Genomic DNA, 17660 nt, shown 5'->3' on the forward strand with positions numbered 1-17660 from the left:
TTTTATTTTTCTATCCTTGCAAAGGTAATACTCAGCTCATTAGAATATGAAAACTATACTGTCAAATTTCAGAATTACATGGATGAAGAAAATCACCAAAGTGGCATCATATCATGTGTGTTATAGTTGTATTGACTATATTGACTATATTAACTATGTTGTGTTAACAATGTATTGTATAACTCTATATTGAAAAGGCAAAATGCTGTACCTTATTTCAGAGAAAATAATTATGTTGGCAAACCCCAAATTGTACATTGTAGACGGGTCCTAGGAAAAGAAGATTTAATTCATAGTGGACAAGAGGTTAGCTTCTGTTTTCAGCCATGTGCTATTTCAAGAATTAAACATCATGAATAATTCAGGATATAAGAGGAATAGTCTAAAGACGGAAAAGCACATTTTGATTAGGAAAGAGAATTTAAGGCTTAAGTCTTTATTTTTTTTTAAGGAAAACTGCCTTATTACTATGAGATAAGAAAATTGTTTCCTTCTTTTCTTCCTTGCTTTCTTCTTCTTCTTCTTTTCTTTAACCTTTTTTACTTTGGATATTTGGATATTTGGATATTTGACCTCTAAGCTGAGATGACTGGAAATGCCTCCTCTGGGCACTAAATGCTGACATCTCCTGATAAGAGGGAAGCTGCAAAGTAGAAGAATTGAAGGTCAGTATGTTGATATTGGTCTCCAGCACATTGATGTACATTTGTGTATTGGGGAGGGGGAGTGAATCTTGAGAGTGCGCCAGTGGGGAGGGGTAAATATTTTGTGATGCTGTCTACCTATGGGCTTATAAAGTTTACAGCTGCATTAGGAGGACAAGCATTACCATTCGCATGAAAAGTAGGGCAGACGTCAGTTGCAAAAGCTTCTAGCCATACACATAGGGAAATACATAAATGATACACCTTATTGCATTCACCCATTCACCCTCCCCTGTTCACGCTAATTGGAAATTTCTATCCATTTCAGAGAAGTAACACAACTATCAATCATTTTCCCTGGCAGGAATCTTCCAGGAGGAAGAAAATGGAACACACCTAGCAGTAGAGCTCACGCACTAGCCCATGTGTCTTAGATTTAATATCTGATCACTAGCTGGATTGAAGCCAAGAGGTGGTTCACAAAGTTGCTGCATATTAGAATCACCTGGGGAACTCTGAGACCTCCCCGTGCCCAGGCTCCTCCCTAGACCTACTGAATCAAAATCTCTGGGGCTGGGACCCAGACACCAAAGTTTCTCTTAAAAGCTCTTTAGGGGAAGGGATATGGGAACAGATGTATATGTATAACTGATTCAGTTTGTTATAAAGCAGAAACTAATTTTAAAAAATATTTAATACTAAAAAAAAAAAAAAAAAGCTCTTTAGGTAATTCATACGAGCAGCAAAGCTTGAGAACCAGCCCAATAACGGGAACAAACGTATTTCACACAGATAAAGTGGGGCAATTCATATGTTAAAAGCACATGAATATATATATATATTTCTTTTTTTCTCTTTATTCTGTTTGTGTTTCAACTAGGCTTTTTTTTTTCCTTCTGCAAAAAGCGTTATTGTTTCCATTTGGTCCAAGGCTTGGGAGAGGGCTCCAGGGCGGTTACAAAGCTGCTTAGTGGCTGCAGAGCTGGGCTTCAGGCAGAAGCTCTGACGCCAGAGGGGCTCCTCAGAGGCCGCTGGACTTCAGAGGCTCCTGTTTGTGCTCGAGCGTGAGCCTTTCGAAAAGATACTCGCCCAGCACAGCCTGCGGACCAGCCAGCCTGCGGAGGTTGGTCAGGTGGTTGCCCATCTTCTTGATGAGTTTCAGCTGCTCCTCCAGGAAGCGGCTCTCCAGGAAGTCACAGAGGTGGGAGTCTGCGCGGGCAGGACCCGGGGCGCGCAGATCCGATAGTGCCTGGTTCAGGTTCTTCTCCCTAAGAATGGCGGCTTGCACAGTGTCCTGGGTTTTACCCCACTCATCTTGAGAAGGCTTCCGCGCATCCTGGAAGAGGGCGCGGCCGCAGCACTTGTTTTGCATTTTCAAGAGTCGCTGGGCGCCCTCACACTTCTCTTCAGCCAGTTGGCGAAAAACGTGGCCCCCATTGTCCAGAGCCCCACTGTTGCTGTGGAAATAGAAGCTTAAAGAGAGGTAAGTGTCCACAGATGCATGTTGAACAGGCGGTGGATGGCGGCCTCCACCTCGATGGAATAATTCTGACGAACCTGGGAACTCGTGGTTGATCAGTGATAAGGAGCTAAGCTCCAAAAACGGTGTTGGCCTGTCCTGGAGGCTGAGGATAGCTGAGTGGCTGATTCCAAAGGTTGCGACAGGAAGAAATGTTGGAGGGTGGTCGGGGGCTGGAGCAAGGAGCGTCCCTGGGTCTGTTCATTCCAAACACTGTGGAAGCAAAAGACAGATCTGCAGGACTGCCGAGTGCACTGCCTCAAATAGGCTTTGATATAAATGAACAAGAAGTCCAAGCAAGGACAAAACTTACCCTTCCCCCCACCAAAATAGCTGGTGATACTAGAATCTAGATCTGGGAAGGGATTCTTCCATTACTTTAACATTCCAAGCCACTAGAGCAGTGGTTCTCAAAGTATGGTCACCTTGTAAGCAAGCAGTACCCTATGGGGCCTTCCTAGGACAGACCCATCCCCCATAGCCTCTGCTGTAGTTCCTCTCTGAAGTCCTCAGACAATAGTATCTCAGGCATATTTCCTGAGTTTTCAGATGCTAAAACCCACCACCCAATGGAAGAAATTAACTCTTTGATGATCATGAGCACACAGCCCCCAGACCTTCTGGCACCTAAGGATGGATAATGTTACCTGCCCTGTGGCCTCAACATCAGCCAGTCAGATGATTGTGCACGAGCTGATCACATTCCCTGGGACGTCCCTCCCTCACGTGGCCTTTAAAAATGCTTTGCTGAGACCCTTTGGAGATTTCAGGGTTTTTGGAACACGGGCCACCCCTCTCCTTGCTCGATCCTGCAATAAACCTTTCTCTGCTCCAGACTGCAACCTTTCGGTTTGTTTGGCCTCACTGTGCTTCAGACACACGAACGTGCATTCGGTAACAACCTGACCAGCTTTACCAGCGTCCCCTGATAATGTGTCAGATATTCAAGTTTTAGGGCCCTGTCCCAGCCCTATGGAATCAGCAACTCTAGTGGGGCTCAGTGATCTCTGTTATAACTGGCCTTCCAGATGATTTTTATTCACCTTAAAGTTTGAAAATATCTGCACTGTCAGCTGCCAAAGCGTCCACCAGCAGGTGAAGGGGAGAGACGCCTGGAAAAGATAGGGAGTAGCCAAGGCAAGTACAGCAGCATTTGCCGTGGTAGTAATGGAGAATGCCTTTTCTCCCCTGGTTGGCCCAGACTAGTATCTGGGGGCAGTGGCAGGGTTATTTAGGATGCTTTCAATTTCAATGTAGAGTGACCTCTGTCCTGGTTTGCCAGGGACTTCCCCTGTGTGAGCACTTAAAATCTCATCCTGGCAAACCCCTTAGCCCTGGATTTGAAAAACGTAGGAAATAACATGAAATTTAGGGGAAACATGATCTAGGTTTTGGGCAAGTCACAAGTGCTAATTAAAGCTAAGCAAGTATGGACAACATCTAGCCTTCTTTACCCCTTTGCAGGAAGGTAAATCTGATTGGGTGAAAGAACTTATTGTTAAGAAATCTTTGTAGGGCTTCCGTGGTGGCGCAGTGGTTGAGAGTCTGCCTACCGATGCAGGGGAGACGGGTTCGTGCCCCGGTCCGGGAAGATCCCACATGCCGTGGAGCGGCTGGGCCCGTGAGCCATGGCTGCTGCGCCTGCGCGTCCGGAGCCTGTGCTCCGCAATGGGATAGGCCACAACAGGGAGAGGCCCACGTACCACAAAAAACAAAACAAAAAAAAACAACAAAAAAAAGAAATCTTTGTAGAAACATCCCCTTCTGCTTAGTCCGCTGGTTCTCACTTCTGGCTAGACAATGGCATCGTCTGAGGAGATTTAAAATGATTTTATTGGTTTAGGATGACCAACTGTCGATGTGAGGGTTTTTAAAAAGTGCTTCAGATGATTCTAATATGCAGCCACATTTAGGTGCCACTGCTTAAGCTTTTGAACCGCTGCTACATATTTTCACCTCATCTTCCTATGAGAATATCCAACTGTAGTTGGTTTGTTTTTTTTTTCTTTTTCTTTTTTTAACTGTCTTATTATAAGATTTACTGTCTTAAATAAGATTGAATGTACAGAAAATCCTGCTAGTCCATCTGGTATAGCTGGATCCTTAGAATAATATTGTTAAGATATATATCATTTAAGTATTGTGATTGGCCTTTTTAAAATTAACATATGCATTGAATTAGTACCATCTGTTTTGAAGCTGTCATGTTGGGTAGCTCTACCTCTAATCTGCTGCCATTGCTAAATATCTGGACACCTCTTATTAGGAATTGCTTTTAAACATCTTTCGGGGTTAAAACCAAGATTGCTGTATTATTTGTACTGGGACCACAAAAACCTCACAAAGATCCCCCGCTGTACTTTCTACCCCCATCTCTAACCCTTGGCAACTTCTAATCTGTTCTCCATCTCCACAGTTTTGTTATTTTAAGAACAATATGTAAATATCATCATGAATTACTTCATCTTCGGAGATTGGCTTTTTAAAATTTTTCCCTCGGCATCATTCCCTTGAAGTTCATTTCAATTTTTGCATATATTAATAATTTGTTCCTTTTTGTTGCTCGGTAGTATTCTATCATAAGATTTTATCACAATTTGTTTCAACATTCATCCATTGAAAGACATTTGGGTAGTGGCCAGTTTTTGGCTGTTATAAATAAAACTGCTATGAACATTTATGTGTAAGTTTCTGTGGGAACTTAATTAAGTTTTTGTTTCTTTTGGATAAATGCTCAAGAGTATAATTACTGTGTTGTAGGGTGAATCTACTTTTAGGATTAAAAGAGACTGTCAAGCTGTTTCTCAGAGTGGCTAAACCATTTTCTTTTCCCACCAGTGATGTGATATCATTTTTCCATGTACTCACCAGCATTTGATGTTGTCACTATACTTTAATTTTAGTTATTCTCTGATATCTCATTATGGTCTTAATTTGCATTTCCCTAATGGCTAATGATGTTGAGCATCTTTTCATGTGCTTCTTTGCCATGTGTATATTCTCTTCCATGAAACGTCTGTTCCTGTCTTCTGCCTATTTTCTAGTTGGGTTTTTTTAAGTTGTTTGGAGAGTTCTTTGTATATTATAGATACAAGTCATTTGTCTCATGTGGGATTTTCAAATATGTTTTCCCACTGTGTAATTTGAGTTTTCATCCACTTAAAATGATCTTGTATGAAGCATTTTTAACTCATTTTGATGAGATCCAATTTATCAATTTTTGCTTTTATTGATCATACTTTCAGTGTCAAGTCTAAGAATTATTCACGTAGTTCTAGATGCCAAAGATTTTCTCCTATTTTTTTTCTAAAAATGTCCTGCTTTTACATTGAAGATTATGATCCACTTTGATTTAATTTTTGTGTAAGGTGTGGAGGTTTAGGTTAAGGTTCATTTTTTGTTTGTTTGTTTTTGTCGAGGGATGTCCAACTGTTTCAGTACCATTTTTTGAAAAGTCTATTCTTCCTTGATAGCTTTCACACTGCTGTCAAAAACAAGTTAAATGTATTTATGTCAGTCTGTTTCTGGGTTCTCTATTCCATTCCATTGATCTGTGTATCTACCCTCCATCATTACTGCAAAATCTTGAAATTGGGTAGATGAATTCCTCCCATTTTAATCTTCCTTTACAAATTGTTTTAGCTATTCTTCAGCCTCTTCTTACCATATAAATCTTAGAATAAGCTTGTCTATATCCACAAAAACCTTGAGGGCATTTTAAGAGTAACTCTGTTAAGCCTCTTAACTTGGGGAGAATTGACATCTTTATTATGTTGTGTTTTCTAATCCATGAACAAGGTATGTCTCACTATTTGTTTGGGACTTTTACATTTTTCTTCATCAGCATTTTGTAATTTTCAGTATAGAGGACCTATAAATGTCTTATTGGGCTTATATTTAAGTATTTATTTAGGTCAGCTGTAAATGGCATCACATATTTTTATTTAAGCTTCTACACATTTGTTATTAATATATAATTTGATAAAACTGTGTTGATTTGTACTCTAAAACATTTACAAACTCATATTATTTCTCAAGCTTTTTGTGGATTCCTTGGTATTTTCTCCATTTAGATTATCATCTCCTCTTCAGATACCGTTTTACTTTTCCTTATTTAATATAATAGTATATATTACTATTCAACATTCAGTAGGATATATTCCTTCCTATTCAATGTAGTAGGGATAGTCCTTTTATCTTTTAAATAAATGTTTTAAAAATTTAACTTTTAAATTTATGTATTTATTTATTTTTGCTTTATTTTCTTACTAGAACCTCGATTAATATATTTAATAAAAGTGGTGAGGGCAGGTATTGGTGCCTTGTTTCTGATCTTACAGAGAAAGCATTCAGTCTTTCACAGTTAAATATAATGTCGGTATAGGTTGTTTGTAGATCCTCTTTATGAGTTTCAGTATGTTCCTTTTCTATTCCTAGTTTCCTTGGGGTTTTTTTTCTTCTTTTTTTAATTTTTTAATTTTATTATTATTTCTTTTACAACTTTATTGGAGTATAATTGCTTCACAATGGTGTGTTAGTTTCTGTTTTATAACAAAGTGAATCAGTTATACATATACATATGTTCCCATATCTCTTCCCTCTTTCGTCTCCCTCCCTCCCACCCTCCCTATCCCACCCCTCCAGGCAGTCACAAAGCACCGAGCTGATCTCCCTGTGCTATGCGGCTGCTTCCCACTAGCTATCTACCTTACGTTTGGTAGTGTATATATGTCCATGCCTCTCTCTCGCTTTGTCACAGCTTACCCTTTCCCCTCCCCATATTCTCAAGTCCATTCTCAAGTAGGTCTCTGTCTTTATTCCTGTTTTACCCCTAGGTTCTTCATGATATATTTTTTCTTAGATTCCATATATATGTGTTAGCATACGGTATTTGTCTTTCTCTTTCTGACTTACTTCACTCTGTATGACAGACTCTAGGTCTATCCACCTCATTACAAATAGCTCAATTTTGTTTCTTTTTATGGCTGAGTAATATGTCATTGTATATATGTGCCAAATCATGAATGGGATAGGATTTTGTCAAATGCTTTCTCTGCATTAATGGATAGGATCACATGACTTTTCCCCCTTAATCTATTGGATATGGTAGATTACAGTGTTTGATTTTCAAATATTTAACCAACTTTGCATAACTGGAATAAATACCACTTGGTCATGATATATTATTCTTTTTATATATTTCTGGATTTAATTTGCTAATATCTGGCTGAAGATCTTTACAGGCAATTTCATAAAACATATTGGTCTATAGTCTTCTTCTTTTTATACTATTCCTGTCTGGTTTTGGTATCAAGGTAATACTGGCTTCACAAAATTAATTAGGAACGGTTCCCTCTACTTCTATTTCTTATCAAATCATGTAAAATTGGTTTTAATTCTTTAAGTCTTGGGTAAAAGTGAAACATGTAAGCCTGAATATTTCTTTTGGGAGTTTTGATATGAAAAATCAGTGTTTCTAATGGTTACAGGAAAATTGAGATTATCTATTTCATCTTGGCTGAGTTTGGGTAGTTTTGGGTGTAGAAGAATTGGCCCATTTCATCTACATTTTTGAATTTAGAGTGTAGACTTGTTCATAATAACTTGTCCCTTATTAACCTGCAGGATATGTCATGGTATCCCTGGTTGCATATCTGATATCTGTGATTTGTGCCATCTCTGTTTTTACCTTTGTCAGTCTTGCTAGATCTTTATTGATTAAATTGTTTATTTCCAAGAACCAGCCTTTTGTTTCATTGATTTTCCCCCCCATTTTCCTGTTTTCAGTTTCATGGATTTCTGTTTCATCTTTATTATTTCCTTCTTTCTGCTTGTTTAGTGTTTTTTCCTCTTCCTTTTTTACTATTGTAATATAGAAAATGAGATTATTGCTTTGAAATATTTTATTTCCCAATTTAGTTCTATAAACTTCCCTTTTAGCATTACTTTCACTTCATTCCACAAACTTTGATCTGTTATACCTCCATTTTCTTTTATTCTGTGCATTAAAAATTTTTTCCTTGACGCTGTCTTTTTTACCCATGAGTTCTTTGGAATTGTGATGTTTAGTTTTCATGTGATTGAAGATTCTCCTGTTGTCTTTCTGTTATTGATTTCTAGTCTGATTCCATTATGGCTAGAGAACATACTCTCTATGATTTTAATTCTTTTAAATCTGCTAATGTTTTTTTATCACCCAGTATATGGTATATGAGTGAATGTTCCACGGACACTTGAATATGTATTCTGCTCTTATTGAGTGTGTTCTTTAAATGTCAGTTATGTCCTGTTGATTGATGATGTTTTCAGCTCTTCCATATCCTTGCTGATTTTTCTGTCTGGTAGTTCTATAAATTGCTGTGTTGAAGTCTTCAATAATAATTGTGGATTTAAAATTTTCTCCTTTTACTACCTTTTTCAGTGTTTGCTTCATGTATTTTGAAGTTCTGTTGTTTGGTGCACACACATTTAGTATCACTAGGTCATCTAGGTGGATTATTCCTGTTATCTTTATGTAATGACCCTGTTTGCCCCTAATAATTTCCTTTGCTCTGAAATCTACTTTATCTGATATTAATTTATCCATTCCTGCTTTTTCTGATAAATGTTCACATGATATATCATTTTCATCCTTTTACTCTGAACTACCTATATCATGATGTTTAAAGTAAGCTTCTTATAGACAGTATATACTTGGATCATGCTTGTGATTTTTTAATCTACTCTTCCAATCTCTGTCTTTGACTTGGTTACTTAGATCATTTACATTAATGTAATTATTGCTATGTTAAAGATTAGGTCTACCATTTTATTTTTTGTTTTGTCTTTTACCTTAGTTTCTCAATCTTGTGTTTCTCTTATTTTGCCTTCTTGTGGGTTACTTAAACATTTTTGAATAAGCCCATTTAAATTTATTTATTTATAATCATTTGTGTATACTGTGTGTATAGTTTTCTTAGTGGTTTCTTTTGGCATTACAGTATACATATGTAACTTATCATAGTCTACTGGAATCAGTGTTTTATGACTTCAAGTGAAGTTTCAACATTTTACTTCCATTTAGGTCTCTTAATATTCCCCAGTTTTAAAGTATGATTTTCTGTAGTATTTCCTTTCTCTACATTGAGAACCACATCAGGTGGTGTCCTAATTTTTGCTTTGACCATCATATAGTATTTAAGAAACTCATGAGACTAATGATAGTCTCTTCTATTTACCCCATTTGTTTTCACCCATTCCATTGTTCCCCTTTTCTTTCTGAAGTTCCCAGTGTTCTGTTTTTGTTTTTTTATGTTTTCCTAACTGTAGGTGATATCTGGTCTTTCCAGTGCCATTGGATATGAGTTTCAGGAAACCCTGAGCCTGGCTCACTTAATGCTGCTGAGTTGGAGGGTTTGTATATGTGGGGCCTGTTGGCTCAGCAGATGCTAGCAGATTACACTAATGTTGATGGGACTAGTGCCACAGGAGGATGGGTTCCCATTCAGGCTATGCTGCTACTACAGTAGAAAAAGTGCCCCTTTGCTCCAAATGTGGGGCAATGACCTGCTGCTGTCACTGCTTTGTATTAGGCTGCTTTTCCTCAGGTGTGTGATGGGATCCCATGGAAGCTGCTGCTGTTGCTGTCAATCACAATGTTAAATTCATTTCAGAAATACTGAAGTATAAATATATAGCCTGGCTCTTGTAGAACCTCTGTATTTGTTTTTTATTGCTTTCATACAAATTACCAAAAACTTAGTGACTCAAAAGAAGGTAAATTTATTACCTTACAAGTCTGACATTGGTGTCAATTGAGTAAAGTAAAAGTGTTGGCAGGATCGAGAGACGAATGGATAAAGATGTGGCACAGGGATTCCTTGGTGGCGCAGTGGTTGGGAGTCCGCCTGCTGATGCAGGGGACACGGGTCATGCCCCGCTCCAGGAAGATACCACATGCTGCGGAGTGGCTGAGCCCATAATCCACGGCTGCTGAGCCTGCGCGTCCGGAGCCTGTGCTCCGCAACGGGAGAGGCCGCAACAGTGAGAAGCCCACGTACGACCAAAAAAAAATATATATATATGTGGCCCATATATACAATGGAATATTACTCAGCCATAAAAAGAAATGAAATTGAGTTTTTTGTAGTGAGGTGGATTGACCTAGAGACTGTCATACAGAGTGAAGTAAGTCAGAAAGGGAAAAACAAATACCATATGCTAACACATATATATGGAATATAAAAAAAAAGAAAAAATGGTTATGAAGAACTTAGGGGCAGGGCAGGAATAAAGATGCAGCCATAGAGAGTGGACTTGAGGACACAGGGAGGGGGAAGGGTTATCTGGGATGAAGTGAGAGAGTGGCATGGACATATATACACTACCAAATGTAAAATAGATAGCTAGTGGGAAGCAGCCACAAAGCACAGGGAGATCGGCTCTATGCTTTGTGTCCACCTAGAGGGGTGGGATAGGGAAGGGAGGGTGTAGGGAGACGCAAGAGGGAGAGGATGTGGAGATATATGTATATGTATAGCTGATTGACTTTGTTATGAAGCAGAAGCTAACACACCATTGTAAAGCAATTATACTCCAATATAGATGGTTAAAAAAGAAAAAAAAGTGTTGGCAGAGCTACATTCTTTTCTGGAGGCTCTTAGGGGTGTTTCTGTTCCCTGGACTTTATCTGCTGCCAGCGGTCACTTATAGTCTTTGACTCAGAGTCCCCTTTCTCCACCTACAAAACCCAAAATGTTGCATCGCTGTGATTCTGCTTCTATTAAGTCATCTCTATCTTTCTCTTTCTACAGTTGGGAATGGTTTTCTGCTTTTAAGGACTCATGCAATTAGATTTGTTCCATGAGGTAATCCAGGATAATCTTTCTAACTCCAGGTCTATAACTTCAGTCATATCTGCAAAGTCCTCTTCACCATGTAAGGTAACATATTAATAGGTTCCAGGGATTAGGGTGAGGGCATTTTTAGGAGCCATTACGCTGCCTACCACACCCTTAACAAGTGACCTTGAGAAAATGACTGAGATTTTTAAAGCCTTACTTTCCTCAAACATAAAATGGAAAGAAAGATAACTAGTTAATATCATGAAAGTGAAACAGTATATATGAAATCAACTAATTCAGAAAATAAGATTTTTTCTTTTTCTTTATGATTTACATGATTCTCAGAGTTCAGTTACTTGAAGAGTTACTTTTTTTAAAACAGAACTAAGGAATTTCAGGGTTCCGATGCTGTAAGATTGTCTGAATTATCTGAGTAACAATTAGCTAAGCACAGGTGTAAAGCATTTGATTTACTCCCTAGTGTTCTTTATCTTCTCATCCCACTAAATGCATATCCCTTGTCTAACTCCAGCCAGTAGAGTCAGAGCTTGTTTTCCTGTTTCACTAAAGTCCAATTTAAATTCTCTCTACATCTCCAGATTCTCAGCCCTGGTTGCATATTATATTCACTGGGGAGATTTCAAGAACTACTGATGTCAAATTTCTACCTATCATGGATATTTGAGGAGGGACCTGGAATGAAATGTTCTAGCTTATGGCTTTTGGCGCCAAATCATGTTACCTGTAGAAGGTATCTTCTAGGTATGAAAATAGTTCAGATAAGTCAAATTTCTCAGTAAAAGATGCCAAAACTATGGCTTAGGTGGTAAATTTTCCATGTCAATTTGTCTGGGCCACCATGCCCAGTTATTTGGTCAAATATTATTCTGGATATTTCTGTGATGGCGTTTTTGTGTTTTTTAAATTCTTTCTTTCTTTCTTTCTTTCTTTATATTTTTGGCTGCGTTGGGTCTTCGTTGCTCCCCGTGGGCTTTCTCTATTTGCAGCAAGCGAGGGCTACTCTTCGTCGTGGTGCACGGTCTTCTCATTGCGGTGCCTTCTCTTGTTGCAGAGCATGGGCTCTAGGTGCATGGGCTCAGTAGCTGTGGTGCATGGGCTTAGTTGGTCCACGGCATGTGGGATCTTCCCAGACCAGGGCTCAAACCCGTGTCCCCTGCATTTGCAGGCAGATCCTTAACCACTGTGCCACCAGGGTAGTCCCTGTGATGGTGTTTTTGGATGAAATTCATATTTAAATTGGTGGTGGACTTTGAGTAAAGCAGATTATCCTCCATAATATGGGTGGGCCTCATCCAATCAGTTCAAGTTCTAATAAAACAAAGACTGACTTCCCTGTGGCAAAAAGGAATTCTGCCAGAAGACTTACAGAAATTGAACTGCAACTCTTCCTAGAGTCTCTAGACAGCCTAACCTGCAGATTATGAATTTACCAAGCCTCTATTATTGTGTGAACCAATTGTTTAAAATCTCTCTCTCTCTTTCTCTATCTTTATATAGATATGGATATAGATCTAGGTATCAATATTGATATCTAGATCTATATCTATCAATATATATGGGCACATTGTATACACCTGCTGTTGGTTCTGTTTTTCTGGAGAAACTTGACTAACATAGTGGCCCATAGAAATAAAAGGATGAACCCAAATTCACCCAGGTAGAAAGTAGTACAATGAGAACTGGAACTTAAGGCCTCATGACTCATTCAGCTGTGAACACTGACCCAGAACTGGGGTCCGCAAACTCTGGCCCACTGATCAGATCTCGCTTGACTCCTGGTTTTGTGCATAACGTTTTGCCTGAACACAGCCACACCCATTCCTTAAGGTATTGTGCATGGCTCTTTCTGTGCTACAGCAACAGATAGGCAATTGCAATGGATACGTATGGTACACAAAATCCAAAATATTTACTATCTGACCCTTTACAGAAAAGATCTGCTGACCCTTGCTCTAGGATGCCATCTGATTTCTGGTAGCCCCGAGGAGAATAATTCATGCACATTGGGATAGATTGTTAATCTCATGTCCTCCTTATGTCAAAGATCTCTTAAATGCTCACCCTTGCAATAGCCAGCTTGGGGAGCACTGCCTGAGGATGCAGAAATATTTCTTGTCAGGTCTTTCCAATCCACACTGCTCCCTGACTATGGTTCTTAAAACCTATTTTTGAAAACAATTTTATTGGAGTATAGTTGATTTACAGTGTTGTGTTAGTTTCAGGTGTACAGAAAAGTGAAACAGTTATACATATACATATACCCGCTTTTTTTTTTTTTGCGGCACGCGGGCCTCTCACTGTTGTGGCCTCTCCTGTTGTGGAGCACAGGCTCCGGACGCGCAGGCTCGGTGGCCATGGCTCACGGGCCCAGCCACTCCGCCGCATGTGAGATCTTCCCGGACTGGGGCACAAACCCGTGTACCCTGCATCGGCAGGCGGACTCTCAACCACTGCACCACCAGGGAAGCCCCACTTGTATTTTTTTTAGAGTCGTTTCCAAATAGCCCATTACAGAGTATTGAGTGGAGTTCCCTGTGCTAATAAGAAGAGCAGGTTCTTATTAGTTATCTATTTTATGTAGAGTAGTGTGTATATTTCAGTCCCAATCTCCCATTTTAACCTCCCCTCCACAATCCCCTGGTAACCCTAAGTTTGTTGTCTACCTCCGTGCCTCTACTTCTAAAACCTGTCTATTTTAACCAACTACCACTCATTGCTTACTGTCTCTGGCTTCATGTACTTGATAATAAATCTACTTCTTGTTCTATCCTGGATGACATGTCCCAAGGACTGAGATGATATCTTATTCTACATAACTTGTCCTTGATATTGTCTATCTTGGGGTCTTCATCTATGTCCCAAAGAAGACAGTCACACTCTGTCTTCTAGTACTACTAAGAATACCACCTTTTAGGGCATGAATTTGACCCAATGCACTGAACTATCCCTTTAGAAGCTGTATGTAACCTGTCACTGGGTTTTAGCACAGGGGTAGAACTCAGATTAGTGTTCCTATTTAAACAAATCTACTTGACCAGAAACCTTTTGTCTCACCATTTATTTTATTACACAAGTAACTTCTGTCTTTGCATCTATGATGTAAATACTTTTAATTTCCTAAATTATCTGAAAAATTATTTAGAGCTTCTGTTTCAGTAGGCATTGGAATTGCTGTTTTATGACTATTTCATTATTTTATTTCCAAATGTTAAATCAGGCTTCAAGCTTTGGCCAAGAGTAGACAGGAAAGGGTTTAAAAAGAAATGAAGAGTGGGAAAGACTTCTGATGCAAGGGAGACATGATAAAGATTTGATTTTGAATCAGTAATTTATACTACAGGTTTGATTTTGAATCAATAATTTATATCATTGCAGAATAGCTCCCTGGTGAACTTCCACTCTCTGGTCGTCATTAAGTCCAGAAATCAACCATCAAAACGTGCAGTGCTCTTCTTCATGTTCTAAACACAAACCTGTATCTAGAGGAGAGGAGAAGTCATGTCATCACTCAGGCTCTGGACTTACGACTCCAAGTCCTGTCTTCTTTCAACCATACCTGCTAAGTTTCTGTCTAACTTCTTGAGCAGGAGGTAATGGCTTCAGCTTTCATCCCCTTCCTCAGTATATAGCTTAGTGACTATGAGTAAGGGATCTAAAACTTGAGAACTTGGGTTCAAATCTTGACTCTCAAATTTACTTGTTGAGTACTCTTGAGCATGTTATCTGTTTTTGCCTCCGTTTTCTCATCTATAAAATAGAGATAACATTACTTCTCTCAGCGAGTTACTATGAGGGTTAAAAGAGAAAATTCATACAATGAAAGAATTTATCAGTTCTTGGAACACAATAAATACCAGAAAGAAATGTTAGCCATTATCAAGGGCCCCTCATTTTATAGATAATATAGATTAGTTTATATAGGTCTAATATTTACATATACATAAACATTTTGTACCTAGATGTGTGTATGCGTTCTTCTTAGAAATTGAGCAGTCAACATTCACATGTAAAAGTATGTGCTCTGTGAAATGTAGATCTCCTGTGTACAGACACAGTGCTATATTATCTATTAGATAATAGATATCTAACTGTGTTATCTAATAGATAACACAGTTATGTACTGCTACAGAATTAAGAAGTCCAAACTTAGTGTTGAAACAAAAAAAAAATGTTAATATGTGCCCAGATCCTGTGGGTCACCAATTCAAACAGTACACAGAGGAGATGGCTTGTCTCTACTCCATGACTAATGTCTGAAACCTCAGCTCATGAGGATTGAAATGGCTGGGGCTGGAATCATCTAGATAATTTTAATTCCCATTTCTGGCCCTTGAGATGGGATGACTTGAAGACTGGGCCCAACAAGGACTGTTCAGTGGAGTGCCTATAGATGGCTGCCCATGTGGCTTGGACTTCTCATAATGTGGTAGTTAGGATTCAAGGTAGAGTATCCCAAGAATGAGTGTCCAGGGTTCAAGCATTCCATGAGAATCATGCAAAAGCTGCATGACCTTTTATGACCTAGTCTTAGATGTTACATAGCATCACTTTCATTGTATACTATTGCAGGCGTTGGAGACCTTTTTCCATAAAGTGTCAGACAGTCAATATTTTAGGCTTTACAAGCCATACAATCTCTTTTGCAACTACTTAGGTCTGCTGCTGTGATGTGAAAACAGACACAAACAATACATATACTGAGGAACATGGCTGTGTTCCAATAAAGCTTCATTTATAAAAGCTGGTAGAGGACTAGATTTGGCCCACTAGCCATAATTTACTGACCCGTGCTCTATTGTTTGTTAGGATTTGGGAGCCAAAATGTTCCTCAGTATTTACTGCTTTGCTAGTCCATTTAAGAAAATGGACTATTGAAAAAATAGCTTCAGACACAATATGGCATTTTATGATTTAGCATAAAATCTGAGAAATATAGAGGTTATCTGAAGCCTGCAATGGTAAAGTTCCCTCTGCTATTGAAGTTATTGTCTTTAAACAAAGATTCTACATCAGTAATGCTATATATATATATATATATATATATATATATATATATGATATTCAGGTTAATTTCCTATTCTCTCTAAGGAAGTAATTGGTTGGTTGGTATGAGAGATGGTGTGGCTTCCAAAGGTGAAAAGTATTATTTTGTTGTAATTTCCGGCTACCTACGGATGGGAGAGGCCCAGGACACTGAAGTCAGTATATTATGTGGAGCAGGTTATATTGTGGTTTATTCATGAACTTTTACATGTTTATTTTCTATGCAAGTTTGTGTGCTCCTTTTTGAGTTTTGGTAGATAAGTGTTTTGTAACTTTCAAATACTTGGAGTTATATATATATATATAACTTTTATATATACATATTTTAACGTAATAGTTAAAGCAGTGGAGAGTGTACTATAGTCTACCTAGGTTCAAATTCTGGCTTTACCCTATGACTTCCCTGTGGCTTCCTCTGCTCACCTATTAAAAAGGAGTATAATAAGACTGCTGTGGTGAGTCATCTACTAAGTGCTATTTAAGCATTTGCTATAATGATTATGTATACTCGAAGGCAAGGAACTTGCCCCTTGATCGTGTCTGTATTCCTAGTGCTTAAGAATTCCTAGTGCTTTCCTAGTGCATTGTCTTAGGATAGAGATAGCTCAGTATAGTTCTTCTCACTCTAAAGTACTGTTATGTTGAAAGTCTTTGCTTGTGTACTAATAATCTATGACATATCTGCTGAGGACAAGGAAACAAATAGTTTTAAAACGGCAATGGATTACAAAAGATTGTATGATGTAATGCCTTTATTATGTAATTATAAAACTAACAAATGATCATGGTAGAAAATTTGAAAAACTCCTAGACAAAATAGAGATCAATAAAATTTGGAGTAACTTTCAGAATGTAGAGTTGTCCATGAATGTTAGTGCTTTCACATTTTCCGGGACTTTAAGTAGACTCTGCTTCTTAAGAGTCTGTTCATGATATCTTATTTTAATGATGTTTTCATCATGGGGACACACACACACAGAAATCTGCTAAAAAAAAAAAAGAAAGACATGTAAATCACTGATGTTTCAGATAGCCACATGAAATAAAGTGAGAAAGGTCAACAAGCTGAAAGAATGTGCAGTAGCATCTCCTTAATTGCTTACAGAATTCTGATAATTACCTCTTTGTGGATAAAGTAACTAATGGGGAATCTAATTCAAGAAAAATGTATGAACTTCAAGCCGTCTCGAAGCCAAGTATTTCTTTCCACAAGAGGTTACTTTCCACGGCCGTGCTTCCTTATTACCTGACAGCGAAAGAGTATTGTATGGCAAAGGATCTTCCTGAGGGAGGGTGCTTCCCACACTGATTGTCATAAACGACTTCGGAATTACTGTTGCTGTATTCCCAAAATCTTAAACTAGGATATTTTGGACAAATGTGGTCCTTCGTTAATTTTTAGAGCTACAAACTGTCAGATGGCTCTGCAATAGCAATTGTCTGGCTATTCTTCAGGGTGATCACAATATGGTAATGACCTTGAGGTATCACTAAAAAGCAGGAAGGTGGGAGTCTTCCTTTGGTTCCAGAGTGAAATGTGAGTTGCAGTTGGAGTTGGAAAAGAGGCCGACAACCAAGTGATAGAGAAGGAAATGTGAGGTCATTAGTGAA

At 38.6% G+C, this 17660-nt stretch overlaps 1 pseudogene across 1 annotated transcript in view; it reads right to left on the reverse strand.

Moving 5' to 3' along the window:
• Window positions 1-1665: 1665 nt before the first annotated feature.
• LOC307070122 (ferritin light chain-like) overlaps window positions 1666-17660 on the reverse strand; it is a 57752-nt pseudogene continuing 41757 nt past the window's right edge. The window contains exon 3 of the transcript in view: window positions 1666-2201. The product of the transcript in view is annotated as a ferritin light chain-like (transcript). The remainder of the gene's footprint in view (window positions 2202-17660) is intronic.

This window comes from Hyperoodon ampullatus, assembly GCF_949752795.1.
Source record: "Hyperoodon ampullatus genome assembly, contig: scaffold_433, whole genome shotgun sequence".
NCBI lineage: Eukaryota > Metazoa > Chordata > Mammalia > Artiodactyla > Ziphiidae > Hyperoodon > Hyperoodon ampullatus.